General features: G+C 32.9%; 1 pseudogene; it reads left to right on the top strand.

The window, feature by feature from the left end:
* Window positions 1-483: 483 nt before the first annotated feature.
* LOC113858217 lies at window positions 484-3,881 on the top strand (annotated as a pseudogene).
* The last annotated feature ends 7,307 nt before the right edge of the window (window positions 3,882-11,188 follow it).

Genomic DNA, 11,188 nt, shown 5'->3' with positions numbered 1-11,188 from the left:
TAAATTTAATACGATTATATTTTCAACAAACAGTAGAAACTAATGCATAAACATTTTGGTGAATTAGAAGAAACAAAGGCATATCAATTTAAGAAAATTATTATTTTCAGTATATTTAATTTGAGTTCACTTTATCAGGAAGAGTTGGTCTAATAGGTGTTATAATCTCCCCAACATTGTTAGTGTTCAACTTTGTTTTAAGCAAGATTATCTCCCATAAAATACTTGTAAAAAGCTAAAAGCAAATTTGAATCTTCATTCTTAAGATTAAGGACTTCCTAATGCAATACAATGTGCCATGCAACTCCAGAATACAGGATAAAGGTTTCACCAATTTTATTAATGGAAAAAACCTGAATCTCTTTTCATGTTCTATACTTTCAGTTAATTAGAGGTCCTCAAGTAGCAATGTTTAGTTTCTGTCTTTCATAACTCGCTCCTTGTTTGATTAAATATTGAAAGGACGTGGAAGGTTGGTTATTCATGGAAGAGACCGCACAACTAGTTGCCCTTCCAACACTATTTCAAGAGAGATTGAAAATGATATTGGAAATAATGAAAAAAAGTCAGAAGAACGAAAGCAACAAGCAAATCCTAAGGTCAACCCTCAAGAATATGACTTCTGTGATTCAAGAGATCAAGCAATACAATGAAGACTTGAATCCACCCCGAGAAGAAATAAGGACTCTTATTGAAGAAAATGAAGCAGAAGAAAGGGAAGAGCTTGTGTGCAAATGTTCCTCCAATAATGCTTGGTGGGAAAAGTGTTTCCAATGGCTTCCATTCTATAAGAACACACTTTGGCATGACACAAATGTTTCTTTAGCTACTGATGACAAGCAAGATCTTACGACAAAGGATATTAAAGAGACAATTTATAAAGTCAGAGAAATTCTTGAGCTTCTCAGTGAAGAGAATTTTGAGCAGAAATTTAATGCTATTGGAGCACCAATCATGCATGCTTTTGGTGTTCCTGAAAATCCAAAATTCACTGTTGGGTTGGATGTACCATTGAGCAAGTTGAAGATAAAGGTTCTCAATGAAGGTGTGTCCATCATTGTGTTGACCGGTTTGGGAGGATCAGGAAAAACCACTTTGGCTACGAAGCTTTGTTGGGATGAACAAGTCAAAAGTAAGTAGTGGTAACTCCTTTTTGGTTCTCTGATGCTTCATAAATGAGCTAATTAGTTTTTATTTTTTTATAATAGATTAATTCATATAGCAATAGAAAGAAGTAAAACAAAAGTTTATTTAAAATTTGGAAAACATCAATGGTATTCAAGTATAAATGGAAGTTTTATGGAGCAATAGATGAAAATAAATGGAAGCTTCATTTTGTAGAACGTTAAGTATATTGCATAATTTTAGTGCAAAGTTAAATAAATACCTGGTATATTGTGCATTGTACATGACACCAAATGCTCTGCACTTATTATTCTCTTTGGTTTCACTAGGAAAATTCAAGGAAAATATTTTATTTGTCACCTTCTCAAAAATGCCCAAGTTGAAGATTATTGTAGAGAGACTATTTGAGCATTATGGATATCAAGTGCCTAAGTTTCAAAGCGATGAAGATGCATTTAATCAACTGGGACTTTTGATAAGGAAAATTGATGGAAGTCCAATGTTGTTGGTTCTGGATGATGTTTGGCCAGACTCAGAAGCCCTCATTGAGAAATTTAAGTTCCATATATCAGATTCTAAAATATTGGTGAGTTCAAGGGTTGCATTTCCTAGATTTGGCACTCCGTTTATCTTACAATCTCTTGTTCATGAAGACTCAATAACCCTCTTCCGTCACTTCGCTCTCTCGGAAAGTAAGAGTTCATTTTTTCCTAATGATGATCTTGTGCAAAAGGTGCTTGTTCTTACTTCTTGACATTATCTACAGTACTAATTCATTTCTAATCACAAGATTGTGCATGAACATTTGGATTATTTAAAAATAAATTACCTTTGAATAAACCCCAGAAAATGATAATATGGTATAATACTTGCGGCTTGGGCTCCTAAATCATAACAAACTCTATTTATTTGCATTAAAATGCAGGTTGTTAGAAATTGCAAGGGCTTACCGCTTGCAATTAAAGTGATTGGTAAATCACTAAGTCATAGACCTTATGAATTATGGCAAAAGATGGTGGAGGAATTGTCACAGGGTCATTCTATACTTGATTCTAACACTGAATTGCTCACTTCCCTCCAAAAGATTTTTGATGTCTTAGAAGATAATCCCATCATCAAGGAGTGCTTCATGGACTTCGCATTATTTCCTGAAGACCAAAGAATTCCTGTAACTGCTCTCATTGATATGTGGGAAGAGTTGTATGGACTAGATAATGATGGCATACAAGCATTGGCCATCATCAACAAATTAGATTCCATGAATCTAGCTGATGTCTTAGTAGCAAGGTACGTATCCACTGACTACTTATATATTCTTCTTTTACACTTATTCTAATATACTCTGTTGAGCAAATAGTTGAATAGCTAGTATAGTTCATGGGAGAGGCAATTGATTCAATATACAATATTCCAAAAGGACTATTTAACTTCAGAATTTAAACTTATTTCATATTCACATTAGCAGATAAAGCACGTATTTTCAATCTTATGAGTTAATTTTTCTTCACAAGGAAATAATTTCTACTAATTTACCAGGAAAAATGCAAGTGACATAGACAGTTACAACTACAATAATCATTTCATCATCCTTCACGATATTCTACGAGACCTCGCAATTCATCAAAGTACCCGGAAACAAATTGACCAAAGAGAAAGAATGATTATTGATACCAATGCAAATAAACAAGAATGGTGGCCTGGGGAGAAGCAGCAAGGCATGATTACCAGCATGTTGTCAAATATTTTTAGATGGCACGTTAATCTGAAAATCCAACAGATTCCTTCTCGCACATTGTCTATATCAACAGGTTAGTTATATCTTTCTATAAAGTATATACATTTAATAACATGGTAAAAATGCTAATAAGAAAGTCACTATGATATGTCATTCCTTCCTACCACAATTGACACAAATGGGTTGTTTTGCAGATGAAACTTGCACTAAATATTGGTCCCACATGCAACAAGCTCAAACTAAGGTTTTGATTTTAAACCTTCGCACTAATCACTACACCTTTCCAAAATTCTTGGAAGGAATGAGTCAACTAAAAGTTCTAATAGTCACAAACTATTGTTTCCATCCTTCTGAAATAAACAATTTTGATCTACTTGGCTATTTATCCAATCTAAACAGTATTAGATTGGAGAGGATTTCTATTCCTTCCTTTGTCACATTGAAGAATCTTAAAAAATTGTCCCTCTACTTGTGTGACACAAAACAGGCTTTTGAAAATGGAAACTTTCTAATTTAAGATTCATTTCCAAATCTAGTAAATTTGAATATTGACTATTGCAAAGATATGGTAGGATTGCCTAAGGGGCTGTGTGATATCAAACCCCTGAAGAAGCTCAGTATTACTAATTGCCACAAACTTTCTACACTACCCCAAGAAATTGGAAAATTGGAGAATTTGGAACTACTAAGGCTCAGTTCTTGTACTGATTTGGGAGGGTTACCAGATTCTATTCGAAGGCTTTCAAATCTAAAACATATTGACATCTCAAACTGCATTAGCCTTCCTAATTTGCCAGAGGAGTTTGGTAATCTATGTAATCTAAGAAATATATACATGACAAGTTGTACAAAGTGTGAATTGCCATTCTCAGTCATCAATCTTAAGAATTTAAAGGTGGTGACATGCGATGAGGAGACGGCTGCTTCATGGGAAGCTTTCAAACATATGTTTCCCAATCTAAAGATAGATGTTCCTCAAGTTGATGTTAACTTAAATTGGCTTCAAGCAATTCACCCTTAATACCTGTTCCATGCATTACTTGTCATTATGTTAGCAAGTTGTGGTTGATCACGTTGGAAAACAAAGAGAACAGCACAATGGATTATGGTAGCCGAAATTGTTATTGTTTAGAGTGACTAGCCTCCATATAATGTAAAGTGTTAATGTTTGTGAATGATCACTCTATCTTGTTCAGTGTTAAATGTTTGAGTGCACCTTTGTGTATGTCGCCTTCATATTATGTTCCTTTTTCGTATGTGCTTAAGAAATTATGAAAGTTGTTTTTTTCATATGTTTTGATCTTCTATATGCTTCAGTTGTTATATGAGAATGTTAAGATAAAACGAGTTTTAACCTTTTGATCAACAGCTTTAGATACTAAATCAAGTACTAAATATTACTATTGGTATCAATGTTAGGCATATACGGATGAACAAATCATTATTCCTGGATGCTAATTGGCCCAATTAGAAATACCGTTAATTTATTTGTACAACAATTTTAATCATCATGTTATTGGATCCAAACGAAAAACCAAGGAAATTTACTAGTGAAATTTTGCATGACTATCTAAAAGGATTTTAAGTAGCGAATTAAATCTTGGTAAATTCAAACATTGTACCTAGAATCAACAAGGTGTAAATATTTCCTGCATGTTTGGTTTTATGTCTAAATATCTATAGATCCACGTCTCCTTCAAAACTACTAACTGTAACTTCTGTGTGGCATCCCATTTATAAGTCTTCAATAAAAGTGTGAAAATAGAACAAGATAAAAAATAGAGCTGTGATTTAATAACAGCATTGTGCGCACTGTTGATTTCATGGACTGTAAAGGGCCCTCTTCCAAATTGTTAATAATCTACCACTATTACATATTTGTGAGTTATAAATTTCAAAAGTGAAGTATTTTGAGAATTTATCTTCTCAGATTCGATGTTTCATAACTATTTTTTTTAGGTGAAACATATTATCTCTTCATTTACATTAAAAAGGTAACTCATTCTCCAAAGTGAGAATATATAAATTTATTAATTTTAACATTATGTTATTATATACAATGATTTATTTTTAATATAAAATAATAAAATGTAATTATTAATTATTTAAAATTTCAGTACTTATCTACAAGAGCTTGTTTGTTAATATAGAATAACAAATTTTAAAAACATGTTAGCTCTTAGTCTAGAATTTTAAAATTGAAAAAAATAATTGTTATGAATAGCTATAATAGATGTATTAGGATTAGGGTCTATATTAGTATTTTAATAATGGGTTTGGCCTAGTAGGGTTACATATGTATTCTTATAAATATAAGGGTCTCTATACATTCTAGAGCACCCAATTACAGCACACTAATTTATCTCTCTCTCTATAGTCTCTCTCTTAATTCTACATAGTATCAAAAGCTTCTTAGGGTTCCTCCTTCGCTGTCACCATTGCCACTACCACACAAAAAAAATAGCAACTTCAAAAAAGGCCATCCATGGCTGCTGTGGAGATAAAAAAAAATTCCAGTGACCAGAATATGCAATAATTCGACATTTATAGTTTAAGTGCAACATTTCTTTCTAGCCATTGAGACGAAATCCAGGCAATTCCATCACTATTTATGGATATAAAATGTCTGAATGTGATAGCCAGGATGTGTAAGATGCGCAGCACAAGGGGGCTGTTACGAAGATTGTATCTCTGTTCAAATTTACCGATGTTAAGTTGGATGGAGATAGTATGAACTATATGGAGTGGAAGTATTTGGTTGAGATTAGTCTGAGTAGAATGGGAAAGCATAATCATTTGACTGAAACAGCACCTGTCAATCCTAAGGATGTTCACATGGACAATACGCAACAAAAAGATCCTCGCATTGCTAGTAAACTCTGTTGATAGGTAAATACAAGCAATTATTACGCATTGCAAAATCGTGAAGGAGTTGTGGGACTTCTTGCAGTTTATTTTTGAAAAATCTGATAATTTGAATAAATTGTATGCTCTCTTACAGAACATTTATCTACCCAAACAAAATAAGTGGAAGCTAATGGACTATCTTTTGGAGTTTAAGAAATATACTGAGGAGATACAATCTCTTTTAGCCTACAAAACTATTGACGAGATGATAGCGCAATACAAGAAACTCATGGCTTTGAGTTGGCTCTCCAGACTTGATCCAGGATATAAGGTAGTTCGGTCTCAGATTCTGTCAATTAAGTAGGTTGATAATCTTACCAACGTCTTCTTCAAAGTTATGCAATCTTCCTTCGAGGAACTCGAAAGCGCTATAAAAAATGAGTCTCCTGACCACTCTGCCTTGAGAGCCCAATACGATCATCGTGGTGGTCCGTGGTGATAGAGGTAGTCGTGGCTGTGGGTAGTGGAGGTCTTGGTATTGTACAGTACTACAACTGTGGTGAATTTGGCCATTATTGGAATTAGTGCACTCATCCTTCACAGAATCAGTCATTTTTTCACTCATAAGGTAATTCTCGCTTTGCTAACTTAATGTCTCAGCCTGATATAACTACTCAGGAGAATGAAGGATGTACTGTGCATATAAGTGATGAGAAATTTATTCAGTATACTTAGTTTCAGATTTCCCAACAGCCATCTACATCCTCTATGGCCACTTTTGTCTAAAAAGGTAATCCTACTGCATGTCTTTTCTCTTCTTCCAAACGCTGGGTCATTGATTCTGGTGTTATTGACCATCTAACTGGGGATTCAGGTATCCTTTCCTCTTTTTGTCTACCCAGTTCTCATTCTTCTATAACACTCGCTAATGTTCTAGTGTCCATATTAAGGGCAGCGAGTGTACCACTACAGTTTTAACCTTACCTTTATCTTCTGTTTTATATTTGCCTCAATTCTTCTTAAATCTGTTATCCATCAGCTAAATCACTTCATCATTAAATTTTTCAGTAACATTCTTTTCTAATTCTTGTATTTTTCAAAATCTGGTAACATAGAAGATTGTTGGTAAAGGTAGGGTATCTAATGGACTGTATTTATTGGAAGAAGAAGGACTTTCGCAAGCTTCTATTACTTCTAGGAATGAAAAAGTGACTCCTTTCTAACTTCATTGTCGTCTAAGTCATTCGTCCTTAAGAGTTCTTAGAAAATTATATCTTAATATAGAGTCTAATTTTTATTGTGAGTCATGTCAGTTTGCTAAATATCATCGTAATATTTATTTACCTCGTTTAAATAAAAGGGCTCATGCCTCCTTTGAAATTATTCATTTTGATGTTTAAGGCCCTTGTCCAATTACTTCTAAATCTAGTTTTAAATATTTTATACTTTTGTAGATGATTATTCTCGTGTAGTATGGTTGTTTTTGATGAAATCCAGATATGAAGTCTTTTCTATATTTTGTAATTTCTGTGTTAAAATTAAAACTTAATTTAATACTTGTGTGCACATTCTTAGACGTGATAATACTAAAGAATATTTTTCTATATCCTTCACTGATTTTATGAATAAACATAACATATTTCATCAGTCCTTTTATTTTGTTACCCCACAACAAAATGGAGTAGCTGAACATAAAAATTGTCATCTTATGGAGGTAGCCCATACTTTAATGTTTGAAATGAAAGTTCCTAAACCTTTTTGGGCTGATGTTGTTCTTAATACTGCATATTTAATTAATCGTATGTCATCATCTGTGTTAAACTGTGAGATTCTACACTCTGTACTTTTTCCATCACAATCTATTTTTTCTTTATCTCTTAAAGTTTTTGGCTGCACTTGTTTTGTGTTTGATACTCATCTTTAAGTAACTAAACTTGATTCAAAGTCCATAACATGTGTGTTTTTGAGTTATTCTCGGTCCTAAAAATGTTACTGTTGTTTTTCTCTTGATCTTGGTCATTATCTTATTTCTTCTTATGTGTCTTTCTTTGAAAGTCTTCCATTCTTTAAGTCGTCCTCATCTTCTGAGTCCATGTATAAGGTAGATGAACCTTTCTTGACTTATACTCTTGTCCAATCTAAACATCCTGTTGCACCTCTATGTCCTATTGATACAAGTTTCAAGTTCTTTGAGCAAACATATTCTTGTCAATCGAAACAGCCTTCAAATGATACACTTCCCGTGGCTAATGATATTCAAGATGATACACAACTTCTACCATTATCTCCTCAAGTGCCAACAGATCCTATATTTGACCTTGACCTTCCTATTGCTATCCGTAAAGGTAAAAGATCTTGCACCTATCCTATTTCATCTTATGTGACGTCTGCTTATTTATCTGCTACATCTAAATCTTTTATGGCTGGTGTAGACTCTCTTTCTGTTCCTAAGACCTTTGCAGATGCTCTCAGTCATGATGATTGGAGATATGCTATAGAGGAAGAAATGTTGACTCTTAAGACAAATGATACTTGAGATTTGGTTCCTCTTCCCAAGGGAAAACAAGCTATTAGTTATAAGTGGATTTACATTATGAAAGTTAATCTAGATGGTTTTGTGGCTCATTTGAAGAAACGACTTGTGGCAAAAAGGTATGCCTAAACTTATGGCATTGACTACATTGATAAGTTTTCTCCGGTTGCTAAACTCTCATTTGTTCGCATCTTCATCTCTCTTGCTGCTATGCATCATTGGCCATTATTTCAGTTAGATGTGAAGAATGCATTCTTACATGAAGACTTACAAAAGGAGGTGTACATCGAGCAACCACCAGACTTTGTTGCTCAAGAGGAGTATGGAAGAGTGTGTCGTTTAAAGAAGTCATTATATGGCTTGAAATAAGCATCTAGAGCATGGTTTTGAAGATTCAGTGACGTGATTTTGGAATTTGGATTAGTAAGGAGTGATATTGATCACACAGTGTTTTACAAACAGACTAACCACGATTGTATTTTACTTGTTATTTATGTTGATGATATTGTTATTACTGGTAGCGACAAAGAAGAAATTAGCAACCTCAGGAAATTTCTTCAAACAAAGTTTCAGACAAAAGACTTAGGAATTCTGAAATATTTTTTGGGTATTAAAATCATGTACTCAGAGCAAGGAATCTTTCTTTCACAGAGAAAATATGTCTTAGACTTATTGATTGAGACCAAATTAAAAGGAGCTAAACCATGTAAGACACCTATGGAGCCATGAATGAAACTGACAGCAGATGGAGTTCTTTTTGTAGATCCACAGAAATATAGAAGATTAGTAGGCAAGCTAAATTATTTGACTATCGCAAGGCCAGATATTGCTTTTCTAGTGAGTGTTGTTAGCCAATTTATGTCATCTTCAACAGATACGCATTAGGAAGTACTAATCTGCATTGTGAAGTATTTGAAGAAAGCACCAGAAAAAGGAATTGTATACAAAGATCATGGACATGCACATATAGAGGCGTTTTCTAATGTTGATTGGGCAGGATCTATGGACAAAAAATCTACTACTGTATACTGTGTGTTCTTGGGAGGTAATTTAATTTTGTGCAAAAATAAGAAGCAGAACGTTGTATCGAGATCGTGTGCAGAATTAGAATACAGGGCGATGGCTCAGACTACTTGTGAGTTAATGTGGTTGAAACATATGTCAGAAGAGATAGGATTTGGTAGCACTAAGCCTATGTAACTTTGGTGTGATAACCAAGCAGCGATATACATTGCCCCAAATCTAGTTTTTCATGAACGGATGAAAGATATTGAGATAGACTGTCACTTTATTCGAAAAAAAGTTCAACAGAAGCTTACATCCATCTCTCATGTTAGGATAGGTGACCAACTAGTAGATGTGTTTACAAAGGGTTTAAATGAGACATGTAGCAATTATATTTGTAACAAGTTAGGCATAATTAATATCTATGCTCCAGCTTAAGGGAGAGTGTTATGAATAGCTAAAATAGACGTATTAGAATTAAGGTTTATGTTAGTATTATAATAACGAGCTTGGCCCAGTAGAGTTACATGTGTGTCCTTATAAATATAAGGATCTCTACACATTGTAAAGCATCCAATATAATAAAATAGCATTTCACCTTACATAAATTAACACGCATATAATTTATTTAAAGTGCATGTTACTAAATCTTAAAATTATGTCAATTTCCAAGTAATTGTGAATATATCATTGCAAAAATCATTTTATGCAGCACACTGGTTTGGTACTAAACCCTAAATCCTAAAATTTATGTAAAGAGTATATTATTAAATTTTTAGCATACCAGCAAATTATGTCACTTTCCAATTAACAGCAAAATATTATATAATTGCACAAATCATTTTATGCAACATAGTAATTTGGTACTTTTTTCTTTTCAAACATAGTGGTTTGGTACTTAAATAAAGGCATGAAGACAGCTCAGGTTTTCCATTTGGTTTGCTACTCTTTGGTGATCATCATGACTACATAGGAACTGTACTATATTCAAAGATGAAGATATGAATGTTGAATCTGTGAAAGATATGATACAATTAAGATTTTTGACATGGCTTAGAGTAAAAGTGCATGGGTTTAATTATTTCTTTTATAAAGGACAATGAACATTTGTTGTGTATATGTAAGCATCATTATCTTGTGAAAGATGTGATATATGACTTTGAGTATCTTTAGTACCCCTTTAATATATTTGCTGTTTTGGTTAGTAAAAGAATATATGTGTAAAATTATTTTAAGTGAAAGTAATTTTAAAGATTATCTTTTTAATTACATAATATATTTTATCTTGCATTCAATATTTATCATTACTACAAAACCTACAAATATAGATGAATTTTATCAAAGGATTTTAGTGTTACATACGAATAAAATATGTCTATATTTTGGCGTTAATAATTTATACAAATAGATTTTTAAATTCGTCTATAATTTACAGACAGATTTACAAATGAATTTCATCTGTAAATCTAGAGACAGATTTTTTTTGTCTATAAACCCGTTTGTAAATTTATAGACAAATTTTTTCATCTATAATAAATATATTTATTACAGACAAATTTTACCATATGTAAAATTATAGACGGATTTTTCTGTCTATAATAAATTAATTTATAATAATTATTTCGTTCATAGTTCTTATATCACCTCATCATACGCATTTTCTATTAGTTTTCTCATCTCATTCATGACTTCTTCAAAACAACACTTCTCATTCTCAAACATTATATTTTTCTCACACTCCAATACTTCTTCTCCTTCACCTCCAACATCATTGTCTCTCCACAACTCCACCTTCTTTAATTAGATACATTCACAGTGACTCTCCCTCCTTCATTGTCGCTAAGTCCATTGCAGATTTCAATCTTTTCCTAAACTGCAAGACGTTCAAAATTGACACATTCTCTCATGTGATTCATCTATAATAAAAGATAGTATAATACCAA

The sequence above is a fragment of the Abrus precatorius genome, unplaced genomic scaffold (assembly GCF_003935025.1).
Source record: "Abrus precatorius isolate BTA unplaced genomic scaffold, Abrus_2018 Scaffold2, whole genome shotgun sequence".
Classification (NCBI taxonomy): domain Eukaryota; kingdom Viridiplantae; phylum Streptophyta; class Magnoliopsida; order Fabales; family Fabaceae; genus Abrus; species Abrus precatorius.
The sequence above is the reverse complement of the archived record's forward strand: the minus strand, read 5'-3'. Positions and strand labels throughout refer to the sequence as shown.